The sequence below is a fragment of the Aythya ferina genome, assembly GCF_964211825.1.
Source record: "Aythya ferina genome assembly, chromosome: 1".
Lineage (NCBI taxonomy): Eukaryota > Metazoa > Chordata > Aves > Anseriformes > Anatidae > Aythya > Aythya ferina.
Genome location: NC_140296.1, coordinates 31,883,540 through 31,908,760, shown reverse-complemented (window position 1 = coordinate 31,908,760; position 25,221 = coordinate 31,883,540). Strand labels below are relative to the sequence as shown.

The following is a 25,221-nucleotide window of genomic DNA, read 5'->3' as shown; positions in this document are numbered from 1 at the left end:
GTAATTGTTTTTATTTTACTTAAGGAAGATGTTATTTTTAGATGTTTTGGTACAGTTGATCATTTGTGAAAGCTACCATATGGTGATTCTTTGCAGACAGAACCCTTCAGTAGTGGATTTTTTTTTTAGCATCTATATAATAAGAATTAGCAAAAGCATGTAGAAGAGCAAAACCTTTTCCCTGGTGTAAAAATAGGTTTGTTGATCTCTAACACCTGTAGCACTCAAAGTGAGTTTTGAACCTTTGCCTTCTTCTTCCTAAGTGCAAACAATTAATTACTTGGCCAAGGGGGGGGGGGAAGGGAGTGAAAAACAGAATGGGAAAATGGAAAGAAAGAAAATGTAATTACACTGAAGTTCATTGCTTGTATATGATATGCTAATCGCATGCTTACTGTTCTGCTTAGAGATCTGTAGTCCAATTTTGCCACCACTTGCTCAAATTGAACACTTAGTTCCTCTGCAAATGGCTTGGTTGATTTCAGTGTAACTGTTTTTACAGTAAATCACTGCTAGAAAAGGATGGATGCTAGGCTGGCCATTTATGTAACTTCTGTTCTTGTTGTATTTTAATTTATCTCTACTTATTCCTCACATTTTCAGAGGCACGTCTTGTGTCAAAATATGGCCACGATTTATTTCCCCGATACAGAAAACCTGAGGATCAACATGTTTTAGTTTCTGCAAAACCAAGGAGGAGACAATAAGTCGCAGCGCAAGGGACTAAACTGTTCTGGGGGACAGCACCTCGCTTGCATCGAGGAGCTGTTCACTCCAGCCGCATACGTGTTTATGGAGTGATACTGTGGCAGTAGGGGAGCCAGGACCGAAATTAATTAGCACTTCTACAAGATTAAAGCCAGCATCTTTGAACCTTATCCTGGAAGCTGTTGCATCTGTGGAGCACATATGTGTTCCCTGGAGGAAGTGCAACAGAATAAACAGGTGGCAAATGCCCTGTGAAGCTGAGCAGTTTTGAGCTGAAATCCCAAATGGAGAGTGTTGAAACAGTTCTTGATTTCATTGTGTCTACCCACAACTTCTTCCCTTCTGCGATACCTCAATGTTCAGTATGTAAGAAGTGTCTTGGTAAAAACTGCTTTTGAAATAGATGTTTTATTTTTATGATGATGTTGGAAAATTGTAGCCGATCTTGAAGCAGTGTATATGATGATGTACAAGCAGTGTTATATTGGGGATTTAAATTGTGGAAAGTTCTCCTTGCATCTGCGTTAAATATGTCTTCTTAACTTTTAAAGATGCTGGTAAAGACAGTGCTGGTGCCTTTCTTAAATGAAACAGATGATTTCATTTTTTTTTGGGCTGCAGTATGAAAACTCTGCCTGTCATCAGCTAGGTTCTAATTTCTTTAAAGTTAATTGCTGTAGTGTCAAATACACTTCTTAAAAAGAAGTTTGTTGTTTTAGTTCTTTATCGCTGGAACCTGTTGAGACAGGAAGGTTCAAATTAGAGCTGACACCTTTTTTCCCCCTCCCTGCTCATCTTGGGGGCAAGCACAAGAAAATAGATGAAGTGGTCCCTGCATGCTTGGAAGCAGAGCAGTTAGAAGAGTATGGTTATAGCTCCTGCTCCTGTCTTGAGTTCTCTCTGCTACAAAGTGGGTATGAAGAATAGCACTTTCATTGCTGACCTGGCTTCCTACTGAGATGGGTCCATGTGCAGTTAATGGGAAAGCTCTGCTGGATACATGTTTTGCTCTCAAATCTGCGATTGGGTATCTGGCCTGTGTTTATTTTTGGATGAAGCAGACATTCTGGAGCAGAAAGCATGAATCAGGAAATGTAAGAAAATAGGGTGTATTTAGCGAGATAAATACACTTGCAGCATATCAGGGAGAATGCTTTCTTCACCTCCTTCACCCTAAGTGTTTTTGTTTGCTTGTTTGTTTGAAATAATGAAATTACTGTAGTGTGGGAGATTTGCTGAAGTATGGCTATCTTATAATTAGTGGAAATGATACACTGCTATTTATTTCAATTGCAAGACTTGCTACCAGAATTAACTTGTCTGGGGTCTTAATATATTTTTTTTTTTAGATATCCTAAATCATTACAGAGTAATAAAAGTAAATTAATTAAATTCCCACTGTGTTTTTATTGGCCTTAGTGGATAACACCAGCCATTTAGGAACTGAGCCTTCAAAAAGTTTCTAAACTCTTCCATATGGTGACATTTCGCAGTGCCAAGTCCCAGTAGTCACTTCCTGTTTGTTTCTGTTATACATTTCTCTCCGATTGCTATAGTTTGTTAATTCAACTAAATGTAAAGCCCCGTGGTTGGTGTTGGTTCTAGGCTTCGCCAACGTCATTCTGTGTAATGTAATCTGCTTTATCTAGCTTTTATTATTTGGTAGGTCCTGATTTACTCAGCTAAATAGTGCTTGATTCCTTTCTGATTAAGGAAATGTGATTTTATGTACCAGAATTTCTCAAGAGAATGCCATGGTAGCAAATTTAACCCTCCTGTGGCTTCTCTGTGTGCATTAGGACTGCCTGAGTCCGCATGACTTCAAAATGCATTGTAATTTGCCATTTATTTCCCCACTGCGGTAACATAAGTAGCGTCACTAAAACTTTATCATCGTGTTTACACAGCGTGGGGCAGAACTAAGGTGACCCAGTGCACAGCAATCACCCTCGCCCTCTTGGCACCTGGCGGCGTCTGCTGAAACAATTTAAGGGTGCTGCAGGGTGTCTGTCGTCAGTATTATATTTCCCATGATTTTCGTCCTGCAGGTGAATTACTTGTCCACTGCATGCATTGTATATACAGCCTTGGTAAAGTGTTCCACCAGCTGTTTATCACAACTGTCGCAAAATCTCTGTCAGATTTGATTGCCTGGAGTTCTTTAACCTCATTTCCAAGTGAGATATTTGGAATCAGCCACCAGTGCATGCCACTGATGCACGCAGACACACGTACTAAAGCACAGAGCAATAAATGTAAGTTTTCATATCCATATGTGTATTATTCAGTTCTAGAGAACGGCTGGAAGAATTAAAATAGTTTTCAGCTTGAAATGGTGTGCAATATGTGTTGCTTCCTGTACTTGATGCATCTCTACGTAAGGTTTCAAAAAAAGGGTCGATTAATGGAAAGTTTTAGCCAAAACCATGGGAGTTTGAGGAAGTTAAAAATGACTGAACATGCTCTGTTGAAGGGAGTAGGGTTAGCCTGGAAAGAGTTACACTATTTAAAGCATAGTGGTCATTACCACTCCAAATTCTGACACATGTTTGTATAAAACTGAAATGAAATCTGCTAAGGCATTTTAGTGATGCGTGTATTGGCAAAGCTTAAATTGCTAGCGAAGTATCAGGAAGGGGGAGCTTGAAACATTTTTCAGTGGATATTTGCAAGAGGGTCTTCAAAGAAAATGTTGCCTTTTTTATTTCTAGAATCGTTAAAGGATTAATGCTATTTTGTATTGAAAAATAACACAAATCATACTTTTTTTTTTCTTTTTTTTCTTTTTTTTCTTTTTTTTTTTTTCTCTCAGCCAGCTGGTGAGCTGTGAATGTGAAAAAAAAAAAAAAAAGACAATCACACTCTCATCTTTAACATAAGAGATTTGGATTGTTTTGTGTTTTGTTCTGAGGAGTTGGGGAATGCTTTTCTCTCAAGATGATCAGGTGAAAGACATTGAGCTTATTCTGCAATTTAGAGAGTCTTTCTGGTTTTAAGAAGCACAAGAAGAGAGTAAGTCAAGAATAAATGACAACTGGGAATCCTTTTCTGAGGTGTCTTATCTTGTGAACTTCACGTGCACAGTCCTGAAGACATGTAACAGTCATGCCAGAGATCAAGAAAGGACTTTTCTATAGCTGGATCTTTATCCATGTAAGGCTATATAGATAATTTGTGGACATTTTAAATCGTTTCCAGAAGTTACATCAGAATCCATGATACAGGACTGCTGTGTGACTGCTGGATGGCTAGCTGGGCTATCCAGCTTAGTTTGGATATGGGTAACAGAACACACAGAATTACAGTGATTTTGTAATTGAAGTAGTGATCAAAAGAATAGTCTGTCTGGCTATCACAAAGCCTTTATCTGAAAGGAAGTATTGAATCCTCTTGACTAGCTGAAGACGATAAAAGGCAGCTTAGACCAGTGTTCTTGCTCTGGAGCCACAAAAGCCTAAGTTTTTTTTTTTTCTTTCTTTCTTTCTTTTTTTTTTTTTCCTCAATAGTGTTACTTTCATTTTCTTTGAACTCTGACCAACTGTGCTTCTTTAAGGGCTCTACAGAGCAGCATATGCAGTCTGGAGGCTTCAAAATCTAAGTACAGCAAGAAGGTTATATTAAGTGTCGTGTATTTGTATGTGGTTTCATTGAAGCTTCGAATACGGAGTGTTGGGTATAAAAGAATGTTTCTGTATTAATTTCCATGTTTTGGTGGTTTTTTTTTTTTTTTTGCTCTTCTGATAGTGATGATTAATACATGGCTCAGTGTCTTGTGAAGGTGGATCAGTAGCTCACCTAAACTGATGCTACTAGCGGAGGAGCCACAAGAGCTGTATTTTTTCTAGTTGGCCATTATTTTTTTGAGATTCTTCTATTTTTTCACATAATGTTCTTTACTGTTATTTCTAACACAGGTGGATATGATATTATAAAGTTATTGACAGCATGGCTAGCTTTTTTCCCCCCCATTTTTATGCTCTGATACCTGGACCTTGTCTTTAATGAAAAAAATAACTCATCCTTTCACCTTTGTTTGCTTCATTGCCCTTACTGTTTTATACTTTCTCATTCTATCTACCAAATGTAAGTTTCATTCTCCCAAATCTTTCTTTTTAAAAAAAACAAGGATCAGGCTACTTAAATACCAATGCAGTAGCAATAGCTCTGTTATACTAAGTTCAAGCCACAACACTCATTTTGCTAGCAATGGCAGAAAGCCTAGCTTGGGGGCATCCATAACTTACATCCTCCACATCATAATAATGAAAAAATCATTCTTTCTGAACGTAAACATTGCATTTATCACAACAAACAAGCTTAATGCTGACCCCAAATAAATATTATTTTATTGATATGCTAAAAATAAGAACAGAGCATTAGATGGTATTTAAAAAGAAATCAGAGATTTATTCTAGTAAAACAGTTAAGCACATACTGAAATACTTCAGTCGTCCTGTACACTTTTATATGATTAATTACTTCTTAAAATTAAGCCGGCGCTTAAGTGCTTGCTGGATGTGGGCCATCAAAATTTTGTACGCAAAGTCAGAGCGTGGTTGACTTATAAAACTTTTACCGTGTAGGAATTATCCTGATGTATTGCACAAGTATGAAGAAATAGCATATAATTTTTTTTCAGCTATTTTTTTTTTTCTTCTCGTTTGACTAATGTTCCTGTTTGGAAATATTTCACCACTTAGATCCTGAAAGCACGATAACTGAGCTATGCCCCTTGGGAGGGTTCGGATTATTGTAATGAAATCGGCAAGACTTTCTACTTGATGAGAATTTATTTGTTTATTAGATGGGTGGCGTGAGATTTACGATGCTCCGAACTGTTCATCTCCATGCCTTTAAACGTTTGGGTTTTGTAAATGGTGTGAGCGAGGGCTGCATTATTGTCACTTAGCAACCCTCATAGGTTTTTGAAGCCTCCCGTGCATCCGCAGGGTGGGAAAGAAGAGGGACCCCTCTGTGGGGAGCCACCGGGAGGGCTCCTGGCCAGCCAGTGCCGGGGTCTTTCGAGGTCTCTTTGTGCTGAAGGAAGCTGGCCGTGCCCTCGGTGTCGTTTTGCACTTCTGGCATCGTTTCGTGCTGCGAAGATCTGCCGAGGTCTTTCGTGCCTGTGGAGATTTAAGTGGATCTAAAGGGCCGTCATGCTGCTCTGGTCAGTTACATCCCGTTGTGTGGTTGCTTAAATTTAGCAACTCAGTTTGGCTGTCTTCAGTTTGACAGCTGGTAGTCCTGAGAGCTGCTGTAAATGCTCAGGAGCAAGAGGGAGGTCAGCGTCTTCCCAGCTCTTGGTGGGAAGGGTGGCTTGCGCTGGTGGAAGCAGCCAAGGACGTCAGCGTGGCTCACCAGCGGTCCCGGCTGCCCGTCGGGCAGACCTCTTCCCTCCCAGTCCCCGCTTTGCGTTGATCGTGAGGACGGGCACATACTTGTGTGTTTGTTTTAATGCTCCCATAGAGACATCTCACTGCTTGCTCGGTCTCCTCTTTCCTTCCTGCTGCTGTCACTGTTTCTCCAGGAACTAACTACAGCCGAGGAAGGGTGGCTTCCCTTCAGCCCGTGCCTCGACTTCTCCCAGTCATCCCCATGAAGACAGGAGCTGCCAAAACCTCAAAAGTTTGCTGGACTCCATGTCTCACAGAGGCTGCAGATATATGAGGTTGCTCCTCTGGATCATTTCACTCCACGCTGCCTGCTTCAGGGGTACTGATCTATCTTGGGAGCACAGTCCACTGGGGAGCTATTGACTTGATAACTAATGCACCCTTTTTGCTGATTTTTCAGCTGCTATTGCCATTTTTGCCTGATATTGCGGGGAGCTTCATGAGTTACTGTATTAACAAACATTGACTGGCCTCTGTCTCAGCCTCCTGTTCGGGTCAAAGTGAAAAAAAGAGAGTGAAAAGGGTAAAAGGGGTTGTGGTGAGTCAAGGATCCTATCACTGAAATAATGTGGTGTAGTTCTTGGTGTGTACACTAATTCCTCTTCCTTCTGAGAGGGTGCAAGCCTGTTTTGGGGAGGTAGGAAAAGTGAGTTACTTGGGTTTGAGATGAAGAGCAAATGTTTCCGATTAAACCAGAGCTTTTAAGGAAATAAAAAAATATTTTTATCATTTACACAGCTTCTCATAAAGGCAAAATGAACAGGAATGCCCTTCAGAGCTTCGAAGCCCAAAGTCCTATCTGATGTTGTTAAACTTGATTTTCTTCCCCCTGAGTGAGTTAACCTGTCTGAGCAAACTTTGCACGTAATCTGGAAATTTGCATTATATGGGGGGAGGAAACAGAATTTAAGAGAGCTTGCTTGTGTAGCTCAGTTGACTGCAACTTGAGGGTGATTTTTTGTTGTGTATCATTTGTTTTGCGTTTGTTTTTGTTATAATGAATGAAGTATGAATGAATCCTTGGCTAATGCACATATTTCTGTGCAGCTTCTTGCCTCCTTCTGGAAAAGAAGGGACTTTCACCTGTACTGAATCCACTGCTTAGCTTCTTGTAGACAGAACAGTTTGAACAATGTGCCTCAAAACTCAGTGCAGACAAGGTAAAATTTACACCTGGGACACTTAACTGCTTAGGCCAGTAGTCTCCAACCTTCCCTGATCCACTGGCACATAAGGTTTCAAAAGCTCAAAAGCAATTAAACAAATTAGGGCCAGTGCTTCCATCCTGTCTACTAGATAGCAAGGTTCCTCCCTTGCCCCACTTGCTAATTTTATAAAATACATGAAAGAGAATCACTCAGGGCTTCAGAGGGCTGTCAGGTTTCTGCCTGTGTCTCTGATGCTGCATTGAAAGCCTGTGTTCTGCTGCTTCCTCAGCATTTCAAAGGAAAAGGAGATATTAATAAGTACAGAACTTCTGATGGGCTCTTGTCAAAAGGAAGCTATTAAATGTGCTGGCAATGTCAAGCTGCACGTAAAAAAACAACCATTGGTACTTTTGCATATTATCTCACGTTACCTGGTGCTACCAGGTAAATGCAACTGCAGTGAACAGCTGTGGTTTTTGAAAGAATACCTAATCTTTATTTCAGTTTCTTTAACCTTTGCATAGTCCTGATTACACGTACGCTTCAGGAGATCTTAATTCTTGCATGTGTGTACGACCACATACCAATGTTGATTTATTTCATTTTTTCCTTTTTGCTTACACCATTTAGGGAAAAAGCAACTCAGTTTTTCACTTGGTTGGTGCCTCCACCGTCGAGGAGGAGATAAAAGGAGTTAACATCATAGGTTCTGCTCTTTCCCCACCCTTCCTCAGCAGTTTTACAAAGGGCTGCTATTTCAAATTACCCTTTGAGCCCATGATAAACCTGTGTCCCTGGGAGGCTGTCTCACAGCAAGGAGTTGGAAATGACCAGGAAATTTTCTGTTTTTCTATTTGAGTAATAAAAAGGATGATTATACCTTTTCTTTGAAATATAGACTAAGGTTATTTATAGCTGATACACACTTTAAATTACTGTGTGTAGGTGTGAGAGGTTATAGAGAGGGGCTTTTTGTAGGGAAAAAAATATTTATGGGGTTGATACAGAATCATAATAATTATTTGGGCTGGAAAGGACTTCTGGACTCCCAACCCCATGCTTAAAGGAGAGACATTTTCAAAACAACGTTAGGTTGCTCAGAGCCATTCTTTGCAAATAATGTCTTACAGATCACTAAAATGTGGTTCCTGATATGTTTCAAATGCAGTATTCTCTGTCTCCCTTAAACACAAGTGTCAAAGATAACCTGTATCTGCTAAGGAAGGTTTGTCAGTATTTAAGGGCTTGTTTGAATACCTCCAGAAGCAAAAAATAAAACTACTTCTTTTCAAAGCTACAACTTTATGAAAGGTCATAGAAGGTAAAAGTAGCTTTGCCTCCCTCCCATACCTTCTAACATGGAATAGGTGCGAAACAGTGGGTTTTCTGTCTATTCAGCAGAGGGCAAGTGCACACTTTTTGTACCTAATTAGGAGTATTTTAAATAACTTTCTGTTTGCATTACAGGCTATGTGAATGCAGATCAATGGCATGAAGCCATGTCAAGTTCTAAAACCTTTCTCATTTGTCTAAACCTCCCTGGAAAGTTTTCTGTCTACAATAGCACTGTTGGATTTGCCCTAAGACTGTATGATGTTTTAGTTAAAATTTTAAGACTAGAATTTAAGAGACAATCAGAGGAGTTGAGAACTAAACTCCCTTTTGGCAAGAGGAAATTACAAAATCTTAAGTTATCTCCATATTTTCTGTCTTTCCTTTTTTTTTTTTTTTCTTGTTCTCTTTTCCTTTTTTTTTCATTCTGTATGACCTAGGGTTTGACCAAGATGCAGAAAAATGCCATGGAGAGTGTCTGGGTAGTGCTGCACCGTCTTCACAGTTCCTCCCACATAGCTGGGTCTCATCAGCAGAGGTGATCCTGCACCTCGTGCAAGTGCTAAGGGGTGACTCAGATGTCATGAGTGTGGTACAGAATAGTACCCATCTAAATGCAGCAAAGAAATAACTGGCACAGGAACTTGTTGAAAGTAGGCTTCTGGGCCCTTCATGTCCGTGATACAGTTTTAGTGTTTTCCCTCTGTAAAATACTTTGTCATCAAGGTGATTATAATACTTTTCAAGCTATGCAGTTTATTTGAAAGGCCGTCTGTCTTCTCTTTGAGTCCAAACTTGATCTTCCCTCTTACTTGACCTTGAACCACTTAAACTTTGTGGGTCTTGAGTTGTTGCTAATACCACTAATCGGTTTTACTACAGCATATGGCTATGGAGCAATACTGATCCCAGCTCTTCTTCCCCAGGTGCTAAGCAATACTAAACTTGTGATTCATTTTGTGCACAGAGTTTTGTAGTGTTAAAAAAAAAGAAAAAGCTTTTTTTTTTTTCATTGGAGAGGTATATAATGTAATTTATAGAAAAATAAATCTGTAGGACAAAATGATATCCCCAGGAAAAATAGTTGTAGGTCATGCTGAATTTTGCTTGAAACATTTGATCAGTGATTAAAACCTAATCATATGTGCAAGTGTGTAGTCCTGCTGTGTTAGAAACACTTGTAATAGAACTTATAGCATGGTGTATCAACTTATTATTCATCTGATAGGTATATAGAAGGAAAAATGTTCTGGTACTTCTAGCATTTCTAACATTTAATGGTTGCTTTTGTTTTAATTGCAAAAATGCCTTATTTTTAGGTGGAAAGGTTGAAAATCTCTAGCAGTATCTTGTTAAGTAGTATAATAGGCTGAATTGTTCTTTCCTTTACAGCCTCCTAAATTTGACTGAATCTATGCTTAATTTTTACCCTAGGGAATGGAGCTTACAGTGAGAATTTCAATACATGCTATGTGAGAATTGCTTATTCTCTTCCATATTTCAGCACTGTGTATAGCTTGGCTGTTCCCATCTTTATGGATGTTCCTTTCAGGTTTAAAATTTGGGAGAAGCAGTGCCAGGCGTGAAGCTTGAAGTTCAGGCAGTTCCCTGACAAAGTTCAGAGTAGTGCCTATTATAGAAGCACTGTTTATATTGTTCCAGTTAAGAACATCATAGCATGTCTATTACAACTATCTCCTTTTATATGTCGGCTATAAAACCTAATTCTAAACTGAAACAAGAATGTAGTCTTGATGTTTTATTGCTTGGAGTTAATATACAGTGAAAGCCCATTTGAGAGTATTCAAGAGTAAATGCTGCTCCTCATTACAGTCTCTCTTGGCAACCTGGGCTGGGTTCATTGCACACAGGCAAGCAGCTGTCTGAGCACTGGTGGGAGGTTTTTGTCTTCTTTGTTATTTTCACAAGTTGCATAGAGAAGAGTACAATTTGAAATGTCAGCATCCCGGGATTTCGACAGTGGGGATGGACATGCTTAGTGTTCCTAAAAGCTTCCGTGGAAGAGTGAAGAATGGAGAGGGCAGCCAGCACATTTCGTCAGTGCAACTTAAATGTAACGTAATGTGTGGGACAGCTTCCTTCTGAAGCAAGATCAAAGTGTGGGTAGAGAATTGTGTGCAAACAGCAAAATAACTTGGGAAGAGCTTTTTAGACCTGGAACTACATGTCACAGTAAATGCTTAACTTGACTGTTTCTTTCAGTGACTCAAAAGGTTTCTTTTTTTTTTTTTTTTTTTTTTTTCTTCCCACTTGGACTTGGGCATAAATTTGCCAATGAATCAATTTATTTGTTTATTTTAATCAGCTTTTAGGGCATCTTCACTCTCATCATGGCCAACAGAAGCTTAAGTGAAAGCTCAGTGGAGGAGGGTGTGGGCAGTGCATCAGCAAGGAGGGTGTAGTACTTGATCTACTCAAACCCAATGTAAAGATAAACGGAGTAACACTGGAGTAGGAGTGAATGTGCATGATTTAGTGCTTTGTGCTCTATGCTCAGTACCCACCTTACCTTCTGTGTTCATAGTAAGCAGATCACACCGAGGACATTTATAGCAAACAAGAAACAGGATTTAAGTGCCTCTAGGTTGTGCTCGCTGATGCATGCAAGCCCCTAAAAGTACTGTAGGGCAGCTTGGTCAGTAAGGTGATATGTGGGTCTTACATCTGTAGCACCGTGTCAGCTATTGCCTGTCCTAATGGCTTTGTAACAGCTTTTCTCCCAGAAGCTAGTGTACGTGACTGGTTGATGCTTATGGGACAAGCTTAATTCTGTGGGTGGATCTTAAAAGGGAAGATGTTGCCTGGAGGGCAGCATTCAGCCTATGAAAGTGCTCATTATTTTTCCACAATCTGTAGCTCCTGAGGCACTCTATTCTTTGTTTGCCTTACTTCTCCTCAGGTGGGTCCCTATCCATGAATTTGTGATGTCGTTTCGCTTAAGACTGTGTTTTTAATTGCTGTTATCAGAGCCCAAGTAGTAAAACATGACTGCCTGTCTTCTTAGAAACCCAGCTAACCCATTCCCTCTTTCAGGAGTGCAATGTTGATTTTCTCAGCCTTTTGTGTCTTCAGAGGATGAGAACCAATTTTAATTTGAGGATAGTTTTTTTCCCTGATTGTCTGCTAGACAAATGTGGAAGGTGGTGTAGGCTAGTGGGATCAAAGGGCTGGGATGTGGATGCAGGTACTGGAAGCCCTTCTGTAATTATGAAGTTTTCATTTTTCAAGCCTTGTGTGTTCAGAAACTTGTTTCCCTGCTGTAATTATCTGTGTGGCTGATGACTGTACTTATGACATGACATTATATTTAAAGCTTATCCGCCAAACTAGAAAGGCTGGATTCTGCCCCACTCCCTCTACGAGTGAATGAGTGAATTTCTGAGGAGAAAGTTACAATTCCTAAGCTAAGACAGATACTACAGGATTTGTTGAACACTTGTTCAAATAGCCTTTTAACTTTTTCTTTAGTTGAACCATGTACCATTTAGCTGTGATTATGTGAGGCCTGTTGATTGCCCTCATGGAAAGGGGGAATTGCCACGAATGAGCTGTTACGCGAAACTCATTTTTTATTCCTGTGTTTTTTTTCTTTCCTAAAACAACTGGATGAGTTCAAAGGATTTATGTGTATCAGTGGACACTGGGGCAGGGTATTGGGCCATGGTGATCATCAGATATGGGAGACCAATGGTCACCAGCTATATTCTTGGCTAAGGTACAAGCAATTACTTGTTGTGAAAGCAGCCGTGTAGGAATCTGTGCTAAAGCAGGATCCACGCACTGCCTATCCACATGTCAAACACAGGAGACCCCTTGAATGGTGGTAGAGCAATCAAAGCTTTGGAGTGTAATTGTATGTTCTGAGCTTTAAAAATATGCTTCTTCATATTATGTTTTTTTTGTCTGTTTGTTTGTTTGTTTGTTTGTTTGTTTTTTTGTCAGCTTTATTTTCAGCTGGTATATTGTGGACCCACCTACCTGGAAGAGACAGTGGTGCTGTACAGAGGCTCCCTAGCTAGCCCCAAGTGAACTTGCTTGCCTTCTGGATCCAACGTAGCTGTGTTGTGCTTTGTTCCCAAAGGAGCTAATTAGCTGGGGTGTTACATCATGCTACAGCGGTTATCTTGCTTCCAGTTCCAATGTACTTCATGTAGCGATAGCTCACATATCTCTGCAAAACACTGCATTGTATTGTTCAGGCCTGTCCCAAAATACGAGGAGAGATTTATAGCAGGGTACTCAATCCTACTTCCTTATTTCTTCACTCTTTGTACAGTGGTGAATGAGCTCCTCAGACTGGGAAGATTTCCTCCATGCTGCTGAAGGGAGCAATTCTTTTCTTTTTTGTCTTTGCGTGGCTCACCACTACACTCACCTTTCCCCATCCAGAACAGCCCTTGCTGCTTCATCTACTCAAGGTAACAATAGCCGTAGGAGCAGCCTCCCTTGGTTCTCTGTGGGCTTATTTAGAAGCGTGATATTTGAAGGATTGTGTGAGGAGGGAGAGGGAGTTGTATGAATCCCCTGTCTGAGGAGAGGAGAATCCAAAATCTTGCCCATTCTCTATAGGGATGTCATTTGATTTTTCTTCACCTGAATGGTGCAACTCCAGGAGCATCTTGGTAACTTACTTCACATCAGGTGAACAACCTAAGTCAGTGGATGTCGAAAATGGTACAAGTAAGAACTGTCTTGAACCCCTTAGGTTTTTGTTGTCAGCAAAGAGTTACGTAAAGCTGAAGCAGAAAGAGATTGGAACTGCCCTAGTCCAAATAAAAATGCCTACGCTATGAGATGGTCTAATCAAGATCAGAGCTTCCCTGTTTCAAAATTTTCCGATGTGTGTTTGTTGCTTTCTTTATTTGTTTTTGTTGTGTGTGTGTGTTTTTTTTTTTTTAATCGCCCATTGACCTAAGAAATATAGTTATTGTAGTTAACAATACTGTTATAACACACACTGACAAAATCCAGATAACTCAAAGTTGGGCTGACACTTGATCCTTTACTCATACTATTGTTCCATAATATTTTTTCCTCCATGACATCATGAGCTATGAAAGTGCCAACATTTTTTTTTAAAGCTGCCTAGCCTTTTCTTCCTTCATGGCATAACCTTTATGTTTAAAAATAACTCCTTTTGCTTTGTATTTAGTGCATATTTTGAGAGGAAACTGCTTGCCACGTGAGAATGTTTAACATCTGTGGTGGTTTTACCACTATATATTCAAAGCAGTTGGCACATGCATTTATCTGCAGGGGTACAATGACATTTTTCTCAGCAGCTGTATCCATGACAACAACTGGGAATGTCCGTGCCTCCTCTTTAGTTTTCAGAAGAATATGAGTTCTTACCTTCCTAATGAAATGCCTGCAAGAAAAAGCTGTGCAATTTTAATCAGGCTGGATTCCCTTCAGCCATTAAATAATGGCCTCTCCCAAGTGTTTTAGTATCAGGAAGTATCAAAAGAACAAAACTAAAATGCGTGTATCCACATGCACTGGGAGAAGAGTGAGCCTCTGTTTCACCTGCTACAACCCAGCATGAATTGTGATGGTAAAAATGAAGGTACTTGGGAAGTTCACTTTATTTTCAGTGTGTACTAAGTGTGTAATTTCAACACTTAAGCTCAGAGCTGTAAGGAATAGCGTTATGAAATTCATTTCTGTTACACAACAGAACTGTTTTCCATGTGTGCAGGACAATGGAAGTTACTCCTGGGTAGTGGGCAGTCCGTCTTCAGTCTCAGTGAATGGTACAGTAAGTGGCACAGAAGTAGTAGATCAGGCAGCTCTTTAAGAGCACTCATCATCCAGCAAATCCAAAGTGACTTATTTACATGCCTAAATGGGTGTTGTTAATGCTGACTGTTCTTGAAAATCTGATGGTGGTTAAAGTGGTCTCTTATTATGAACAGTGCTGAAGTAGGAGAATAAAACAAAGGGCACGGGCAACTTTGTTTTCTCTTAAACAGAAATCTGAATTCAAGGATGAGGCTAATCAACCTGCTAATATATAGGTTGCCAAAACCCAACAGTTTCTTGGGAGCTGAGGTTTTGATTGCTGTGAAGATGAAGATATGAGGCTTGCTGCTTTGGGAGGCTTAACATCCATCTTAATGCCTCTTCTGCATGCTTTCTACTCCGTTCTCATGAGTAGTTTCTGGACCTCTAAGAAGATCCAGCCATACCTCATTCTAGGTTTTCAAGTTGTTCATTGCTTTAGAAAACAAGAAACACTGACCATGACAGATGGTAGAAGTATTTAAATTGATTTATTCATAGTTAACTGTACAAATGTTGTATAGTTTTTATTCAGGAGAATGTGAGTGTGGGAAGTGGGGTAAAAAACAGCTTTCTTACTATTTTCTGCCTCCTGCTGTCTGGAAAGGAGAAGGGAGGAGGGAGGGGTAATTCGCACCTTCAGCTTTTGGGAATTTTCAGAACAGGGGAGCCGCAGAAGTGGTGGAAGGAGATAAATGTGGAGGGTTTTTAGAAGCCCAGAGCACGCTTAGTTGAGGAAAACACTGAGAACTGCTGGGCGCTGGTCTACAAAGAAGAGTTCAAAGATGGGACTCGGCTTCTGAGGCCATGGGTAATAAGGGAGAGGTTTGCAGGCAGTTCTTAAATGTTTCACTTGGCAGTTCTGAATCGTCTCTCCTGATAGTATAGTGATATAGTTCATTAGTTGTATGTTACAATGTCGTATTAGTTCCAGGGTTTGGAGTTGTTTGTTGTCTTTTGCTAAGCCTACCTCAAGGGAAGGAGGGCGGAGGCTGGCTGGCTGGTTGATGGTTCTTCTGCCACACCACCCAACCTCAATTTATAACTGTAAAGGCTTGGATGAGAAGCCTCACCATTTCCAGGCAAAAGGAAGCAGCTGTAACAAACTTGTGAGTTCCTAAGGGCCACTTGGAGCTGCTTCTAGAGAGAAATGTGTTCTCCAAAAGAGAATAACATATCTGGAGAGGCTGTTACAAAGTCATTATGTGGAAGAACTGCCTGTCTTCCCCTCAGCGCAGGGACAGGCCTAGCTTGTCTCATGGTTCATGGAAGAAACTAAAGGCAGGACAAAAACCCTCAGAAGTGGGGGAATTTAGGCATGTAATAAGTCCCCTTCGCCTCCGAGCTGCTCCACAGAAGGGATATTGAAAGTCCTGTTGCTGGGAAGGGTGTCAGGACAGTTTCTGTTTCGTTCTGAGCTCTTGGTGAAAGGCCTTAGGACGTCTGCCTCGGGGATTCAAATCCTGACGCTTTCATCATGGGTCAGGAACAGCTTCTCTTGGGTTTACTGCATGAAGTAAATGGGAGTGCTTGTTCACATCAAAATAAAAGCCAAGGTTAAAAACTATGCAAACTCTGGGAAGTTACTGTAAAGGATGAGAATATGGCCCTTTTATCCATTCGGGAAGCGTGGAAAGCTTTAGCAACCAATTTTAAAAAGATCATATCTATCATATGAGCGTAACTACATCTGAGAGAACTTCGATTTTGCAAACAAACCTGGTAGGACTGAACATTTTATTTTACCACACTAGGGCCTCGCCATCCTCTTTGCGAGCTTATTTTCAGTTTCCGAAGCAGTCCTTTAACAGTGAGGGCTGTGAAATGTCGGCACTCCTGGCTACACATCCACGGGCACCTGCCTTCTCTGACCGCACGTGCTTGGCTAGACGAGGACATACAGAACACGTCGCCGAGTAGATCCGTGCCCAAGAAGGTGATCCCAGAGAGCGACCTTTGGATACAGCTGGCTCACTGGCTCTACGCTTAAGGTTTCTCTCCGTTTGCCTGCTATGGGTGGCACGGCTGGAGGGGTCACCTTCCCTTGCCCCCCCCCAGGGTGAATTGATGGGCAGCACCTGCCGCAGTGAGTCAGCAGGGCTCGGCTGGCATCTGCTGCGGCGGTCCCGCACCTGCTAATAGCATCTGTCAGCCAACCTTCAACAGTGTCAAAAAATAATGGTTCCAGGAGCAGCAGCCCACTCCACAATTGTTTTTTTTTTATTGCTGTGTCTTGCATTTGTGCCCTCCTCCCCTTGCGGGGTTGTTGGGAGCACCGTGCTTGCTTCTATTTCACAGCTTTTTTCTATTTCTTTTTTTTTTTTTTCTCCACTTTTAAATTTGTTACATCATCTCCTTGCGAGTGATGTTTGGTTTATGCTGAATGCATACCTGATGTAACTACTCATTTGAGTACTCGGTCTCTATGCCAATAAACAATATACCTTGGCAGTGCTGAGCATTTTTTTCCAGTGAACATGTCAATGGTTGTGGAGACTGGATGGAAATAAAAACTCATCTATGATCTCAAAATAAGATGCACATTTTTGACAGCTGCACCACACTTATTTTTTTTTAAACTTTGTAGCTTTGTAGTGTCCAACAATCTTATCAAGGCCAGTTTTCTCTTAACTTTTCTCAGAAAAAAATGATATGCAGCCATAATATAGCAGTTGAATGAACTTCTTCATTTTAAACCTTAGTATTAGTTTGGTGAATCAATTTATCAATAGAACAGGCTATTCCACTTGAAAGATCTAAAAGAGGGATAATTAACTCTGTTGCTGATTCTGTCTGTCTGTCTTTTGTCTGATGGAGTCTGGAAGCAACTTAATAGAATATAAAGTATTTAAAATTTCATTATCTAAAATTGCTTTCCTTAATTCCATTCACTTTACATGTTGCAACACTGAATAAGGGTGTATTTTGTTCATAGCTGCTAATGAACTACGTTCCATTTACCTGCTTACTCCTAGGCTTCTCTAATAAAGTCACAAACTAATAAACTTCAGAGTTGAGGTGAAGCAGATGTATCTGGAAAAGTGTCTGGTGATAATGGACTGATCTTTGTCTGTTTTGTTACAGACTACATGGAAACAACCTAAAACTTATTTATTTTATGTTTTTAAGGAAAAGGGATGTTTTAGCTTTTTAACATCAATATATTTTTTTAATCAGACCTTTCCACTTAGGCTTGCAACACTTACATGCCACATCCATGTAGCATTTCTCAAGAAATCTTTAAAGGATTACCTTCAAATACTTATAATTTCATAAATACAAATATTAGCGTCTCTTTCATTAGAGGATTCATGCTCCTTTTTTTATGCCTTGCCTTTAAGAAACCACTTCATGATGCAAATAAATACAGATGACATCTGTCATCTGAAATGCTTTTAACCATCAATTTGAATATGACCATAGTGCTTTTTCAAGTGAAAATAGATTAAGTTGGAAAAGCTATATGAAAAATTGATTAAAAAACTACTTTACTCAACTGAATTGTTTTACAGAAAATATATGAAATAAACATAGCTATCAGGGCATAATAGAGGGAAATCCAACCTTCATATTGTGAATATAATAACTTTTTTAATAAACTCTAAAAGGAGTAGTTAAGGTGGAATTCATTTCACTTCATTTCACTGATACCAACGTTAGTCATCTACTTTGTCACCCAAACTGCCTGTGTAATTAGCAGAAGGGAAAAATGCCTCTGCAAAGCAATTTATGCAATTTCTTCCCATCTTTTGTGCCTCCCTATTCTTTTTCTATAGCATTATATTATCTAGTCAGTTTTTACTTTACCCCCTTGATGCCTATAGACAATGAGATTTGCTAACATGGAGTCTGATGGAGCAGTTTGCTGTTGATGCTAGGGGTTTCTGTGGGATATTGCTGCTTCCCTTCACCTGTCTTCCCAGTAATGTAGTTTTCACCTATGTGTTAGCCATTCTGGGGTTATATTCATTCTCTTCTGCTGTAATGTATGTAATTTGTTCAGATAGTTTGAGGTGAGCTGCTGGGCTCCCAAAGAGGCAATTGTGTTGGGGCTTGGCCATAGCTAGCATTTAGGTCATCTGTGAGAAGCTGTATTAATTACACTCAAAGAGTGGTTTAAATAAGTTCAGTGAGAAACCTGAGCAAGGTAGCAGTCTGTTTGGGTAACGAGAACAATTCACTCACAAATAACTTTCTGAATGCTCCTGCTGATGATTTCACTCACTGTGCAAGGCAAATCTAGGCTGCGCAGATCTAATCTTTCCCATGCCCTTTTCCACTACATGAAAATGACTTTCGATAGGGCAGTCCTACCAGTTTAAGACTGTTCTGCAGAAGTACAAAGTGTCAGGCGTTTTGTGATTGATTTTGTTAATATCTTTATGGAAAGTATGAATCAGAATAGCATGGGAAATAGGATTGTATTTTAATTCACCGAGTATAGTGGTGGGTTGAATTTGCACAAGGCTTAGGAGCTCAGCTAATTTTTACAGTACTGCAAACACTGTATGATAAGCATTTCAAAAGGATGCTCGCAAAACAGGAGAAATGCATCTTGTAATGAACACCTAAGCTGTTTAAATTTCCTTATAGATAAGTAAATAGATGATACGTGTAGATCAGGCACTTTTCCTGAGAAGAAAGGCAAGTGCAGCTCTTTGATGCTGGAATATAAATAACAGATTTTTCTTTATTAGAAGACTGCTTCAATCAACTGCTACTTTAGACTTGGGATAAAGGATTAAAAAACAAAAAAAGTTTAAAGATTAAAGGTTTTAGAGCATGTAGACTAATCAAGGTGTCAACTAATGAGGTGTCCTTGGAAGGCAGAGAGCTTTTGTTCCTTAAAAGTTCCAGTATTTGCACTTTTTCGTGTGTTTTTCATGCTTTTTCTCCCCCAGCTTTCATTACAGTGCTTCCACACTTGGGTCTCCTGTGCCACCGTATCCACTCCTTTTTATGATTTCTGCCCCCTCCTCATATTCTAGGTTCCTGCCCTCCTCGCTTGTGCCTTTCATATTTCAGTCCTTAAATTACCTGTGAGAGCGAGGTCATCCAGTGCAAGGAGGCTTTTTGAGGGAAGATGAAGCACGCTGGGAGATGAGCAGGAGTGCTTTCCTTTTTGTGCCTCCTTTCTTCTTTTCCTAGCCCCTACCTCTTCAGCCAGGAGCAGAAGGAGTGGCCGCTTGCTTCGAGCTGCACGCTGGTGCAGCCTCCCGTTGCTCTTCACTTTGAAACCGACGGATGCTGATAAGAAATGCAGATGTTTAAAAATATCTTAAATAACTGACAGTGTTTTTAGGGCAGCTTATTATTTACTTGTCGATGGAAATTTTCGTTTCCTTCAAAGTTTCGTGCTCATGGAACATCCAAAACTGGAAGCTCAAAATATTGCTTTATATAGAAACATCTCACTCCCAGCCCAGCTGTGCACTTTAGCCAATCGGATGAATTCTTTCTATATTAGATTATGCTAGGAGTAATAAATATAACTGAGGGTAGTGGCATATAAAAACCTTGAGAGACATAATATCCCCAGTACATGCTGGAAATCTTAGCAGATTTGTGAGGATACTCCTGGGAGGTAGGCTTGGGCTAGAGCCTTGATTTTGTAGAAGACATGGTTCTAGGGAATCAGTGAAGCAGTAAGTATTGTAAGGAAATTAAGACTGCAAATTACAAGCGTATATCTGTAAATAGAGACTTATATGTAAAGGCAAATATCTAAAAATAGTGTATTTTAACTGAGCTAATTTCAGCAGTAGTAGTTATCTTCAGTAAACGTGTGGAATAAGTACTGTTTCTTCGAAAACAGATTTGGTTTTTAATCATCAGTATATTGGAGGAAATCATGTTGGTCTCCGTATTTCTCAGACCTTCCTGGTCCTGTGTCTATGTATGCTTTGTCTGTTGTTTCATTTTCATTTTAATTATAATTTTATTAATCCACAGCTACCTCTCTTTCTCTTTGTAATATATGCTGTTATCTACAACTGGCTTAATTTAGTAACATGCAATGGATACCTGGTTCTTCAATGCAGCATGTCTGTTTAATTTTTCTTTAATTTGGGGTGCATACATTTTGTTTACTTGAAACTGTCTTTCTCCATTCCTCATAACATTTTCTTCTTAAAATTTTCATGTTCGCCGACAATAGCAAAGATCCAGGATATTGCTGTGCAGGAATTGAATTTGACTTTGTGTTGCTCCTGGAGGCATAAAAATATTATCCTAGGTTTATTTTGATTCCCATTACTGTAAAGATGAAAATGATTAGTTGTGAACACTTTGGGTAAAACTTCGCATAATGAGTTAATACAATAGAAATGCTCGGCAGCTTGTGACTGCCTTCATACTAATTTTCTTAATTATAATGTCAATTTTTAAAAATGCATTTTGGCAAAGCTAGTTGATCAGCTTTCTCTTTTTGCTCAAAAGACAGATAGTTTGGAGTCTTACTTTACCTAAATAAGTACTTATTTGACACTGCAGGAGCAGGTATTTAGAACCTAACAAGGAGAGCATTACACCGTGTTGCTGAATGCTTACTGATATGCCGTGGCAGATAATTTGCTATTTTAAAATGCTTTATTTTCAAAGCACCGAGCAGCAAGGTAATGGTTGGCTGTTGAACACACAGCTGCTTTTGTCTTTCATTTCAGTTACTTGTAAATGTACCAAATGGCAACTTTTAGCATTGTGTAGTATTAAACAATTTCATGTACTTGATTTATTGATGTTTCTGTTACAATCTGTATTGCACTGTCTGCGTTGCTGTGAAGCAGAGGTGTGCTGTTGTTATTGTTGTCATCAAAAATATCTTCCCTAAGCTGTTCATTTCATTATATTGTTCTAGAAAAAGCTGTAAAATACCAAAAATAAAATAAAATAAAATCCAACCTCAGTCATGACTAAGTAAGTTTCCAACTTCAGGACTATAAAAAGTACTGTAGAAATGGGAAGGCTGTTTGGAGTCAGTGAGTATGTTCTGGAAGTTGCTGGCAGCACAGATGCATCCCCGTAGGAGAACAGGGTTATTAAATATTATCATATATTGTTATATATTATCATATAGATAATGTGACTGATTTCTCAAAGATCGAGGGAGATTAAATGCAAGGGTTGTCACTAGGCTGCTTAGGGGGTTAGGAAAGATTGCCTTCCTAGGATGTGCAATGGAAATGCAGATAAAGAAAAGAAGAAGAAAACTTGAAAGGAACCAGCCAAAAAAAAAGAGCATGGGTAAATGCTTTCCTTTGTTTGCAGGGGGGGCGGATTTTGTTCAATTCAAACTTGTATCAAAGCTATGAAACTAGCAAACTCCAGTGTATGAAAAGGGAGATTTTTTTTTTTTTCTTTTCCCCTCCTGGTCCTGTGTTTGAAATGTCTGCTGTGCAAAAGAAGCTACTCCACTGTTGCTAACTAACCAGATTACCTGACTTGCTAGCATGTTGGAAAATACTGTCTGATTTTCCCTCTTCTCAGCCTCACTGAACAGGATGCTTTCATCACAAAGTTTACCATTTTTCCCTAATGTGGACAGAGCTTTGTACCTTTTGTACCTTTCTCTGACTCAGAGTGGGGTTTTGCAAGCTATTTTTCTTCCTTGTCCTTATCACAGTATTTTGCATCCAAGCTATCAGTATGGTGAAACCGTACTGATACTATTCACCATCCATATTACCTTTCAATGATGAAACCCTGTTAAGAAATGTATGCTTCCCTCACTGGTGTGAGATTTTCAAAGCTGAAAATAACTCCTTTAAAAATAAAATAAAAACTTGACCTGAATCATTTCATCAGCATAGTTGACCGGAGGGTGAAATACAGAGCTGTGACTGGGACGAGGGGCTGGGAAGGGGAGGGGGAGACGAGCACCCAGGGCAGGGTTTGCCAACCTGCTGCATGATGAAGTCTCCTGCCATCAGGAGAGAGAAGAAGATGCCTCTGAAGGCCTCCAGAGGGAGATACTATCCACCTAAGGTTAGGTGTCTCAGCTTTAAAGAGAATTCAGAATAAAGTTTATAGTATTAGTTTACAGTAATTAAGGTTACTGTAGCAGCTACTGCAGCTCCATTGTTTTCAAAAAAAAAAAAAAAGTCAAAAATTACATGAATTGATCTCCTATGAAAAAATCTGGATAAGGTACCAAATCCTAATAATCAAACAAGAACACCTAGTGTAACGTTATGATGCAATACTTCACTGCTTCTCAAAATCCGGTATTCCTATTTATAAACTCCAAATTCCATGTCCCTAAATGTATGCGAAACAGGGAATATGTTTTATTTTTCATCTGCGCAGCTCTGTGTCGATATCCAGATTGCTATTTAAGGAAATAAACTGTAAAGTAAGGCAAAACAGCTAAAAATAGGACTCACTAACTAATACACGCTCATCCAAATAGAACATGTGGAAAACTTCCGTTGAGCATGCTGGAGATTAGTTTTACTAAAAAAGAAATATGTTAAACTGGGGATAAACACAGCCTTTTAACAGAAGAGGAGAGCGACGTCAGCCTGGGAGTTCTAAAACTAGAAAGGAAATCAGGAGAGGAAAAGGGAGGTTTGTGCAGCCCGCGTGGTGAACATGATCTGGCTCAGAAATAAGCTGGGAAAAGTTGGGAAAACAGAGACAAGAGAGAAAAAACCCGCGATGTTTGCTCAGGGATTCTGTAAGCCCCCTTGGCTCTTCCTCTACCGCTCTCGTTTTCATGCAGTCTTAGCCCAAAGTGCATGGCTTAAACGGTGGAGCTCCAGTCGAGTGATTTGAATTTGGTCAATGGGAAATAAATTTGAGATTTCATGATGCCTGCACAACTGCACCGTGAGAGCAAGTAGTTAAATTCCCCTTCTTATTTTTTTGGTCCAAATATTTTTATCTATTTATAGTATTTTTTGCCCACTTATGCGAAGAAGTAATTTTTTGGATTATTAAATCTAATTACGAATGTTCGGATCAGGAAACGCTCTTTTTTTGACATTGGATTACGAAAAAGAGTAGGTAAAAGCAGATAAAATGGGCTAGAAGACCAGCCGGGGTGATGGAGAGGGGAAGGCACGAGCTGACCTCGCGCTGTTGGTTATTGCAGCTGGGCGAGAGCTGACAGAAAGGCGCTGCACCAGGAAGTGCAAACAATTATTTGGAGAGCAAGAGTTGTGTGGGAAGGGGAACGGAGTCCAATCTTTCTGCTTCATTTATTCCAAGCACTGGAATTTGTACAAAGGCCTGGTTTAACTGGTCTGTCACTCCAGCAATGGTGAGGTTAAACTTTCCATCAAAATAATACACTATTTAGGAAATGTTTCCAATATCTTGAATTTTGCTGCTAATTTAATACCTGGTTTAACAAGCATGCCTTCTTATTTCAAGACTCCTGATAATATAAGTATTCTTCATCACTAGGCTCAGTTCAGCTTGTATAAAGGCAGACAGATTTGGAGAAACAAGAAAATATATATATATTTTTTTTTTCTGAAGTTTTAATATCCCGATTCTTTCAGAAACCTATTTTTGAAAGCTTTTTGTAGGCTATTGACATATGTGCCTTTAGTGGAACGTTTTCAGCTTGCATGTGACATAAAACATGAGGAAGTTTATTTTGTAAATTGAGAAAAAAAAATGCAGATTAGATAACACTTACACATTGAGCAGAAGATGTTTGGGGACCGGGATGTTTTATTTCTAATGTTTTTCTTTTTTTTTTTTTTTTTTCCAAATTTAAAATCTTCCCTAACCAGATTACCAAGGACTGTTTTCTTATTCATCCAGAAGGAAAACACCTACATGCATGGGACCATATATATGGTGACTGTACTTTAAATTCATGTAGTGTCCCAGCATTTTGCCATTTATGACACTTTGATGCACCAAACTCAACTATCTGATAGCACTGATCAATTAAAAAAAAAAAAGAAAGAAAGAAAAAAGAAAAAAATCTCTTGAGAGTGCTTACAAATTGTAAAAAATGTGATAAATGGATGCTAGTGAAAACCAATAGCTTGTAGAAAATAAAGCGAGACAGGGAACTCTTGCAATTCGTTGTGATTACTCTGATTTAATAATTATGACTGTTTCCATGTTAATTCAGAAAACAGATGGTAAAATGATGAGAAATAAGCCATTATTATGCTTTGCCAGTTCTCTTGCAATTTTTTTTTGTCCAACTTTTGCAAGTAAGTCCCAGTGCAGTTGGTGGAAACCTTGGGGTAGAGCTGAGATTAAGCCCCCAGACAGTGCTTGACTTTCCTGAATGCACAATGCTGATGTCTGAAATTCTGCATGTTGAAAATGTGTTGATGGTAGCCCTTCTTTCTCCTTTTTTTTTCTCTTTCTCCCACACTCCTGGTGTGGGAATGCTGCTGAATGCATCAGGTGGTGTAGTGAATTTGAGATAACCTGATCCTACTGTACCCTTTCCCCAGATCCACTGGTAATTTACCTTTATATTAGTTATTTGTTTATTTATGCTTTTTTTTTTTTTTTTTCCTTCTCATCTTCCTCCACTTACTGTCTGTGATGAGCAGTAAGGGCTCACTGTTGTCATCTCATGACACATGGAATAAAAAGCTGATGTTTTCAAAGAAATAGGTAATTTTAAAGGATAGGGTGAGTAGTGTCATATAGGGGTAGCATCTGAGAGCTCCATTTTCTTCAAGCATAAGTAATACTTAAAGCTGATACTTCTTGTATTTGTAAGCACTTTAGATTTGACATTTTTGTCATATGTTTTTAATTAAATATATGGTTTAAAATTTTTGCTTTAAATATATTTAACAATTGAATAAAGTAATATGGTGTAGCAATAGAGAGAAAAACAGAGGCCAGTAAGTCACAAG

General features: G+C 39.4%; 1 protein-coding gene across 5 annotated transcripts in view; it reads left to right on the top strand.

Annotated features, from left to right (window-relative positions):
• DGKH (diacylglycerol kinase eta) overlaps positions 1–25,221 on the top strand; it is a 173,618-nt gene that overhangs the window by 8,905 nt on the left and 139,492 nt on the right. Inside the window, exon 1 of one of the 5 annotated variants that reach the window (XM_084530252.1) lies at positions 19,538–20,028. The exons of 2 other annotated variants lie outside the window; for them this stretch is intronic. The gene's annotated coding sequence lies outside the window, so the exon portion shown is untranslated. Of the gene's footprint in view, positions 1–19,537; positions 20,029–25,221 lie in introns of those variants that run through there. 2 more of the 5 variants (XM_084530256.1, XM_084530253.1) reach the window with 2 other exon arrangements.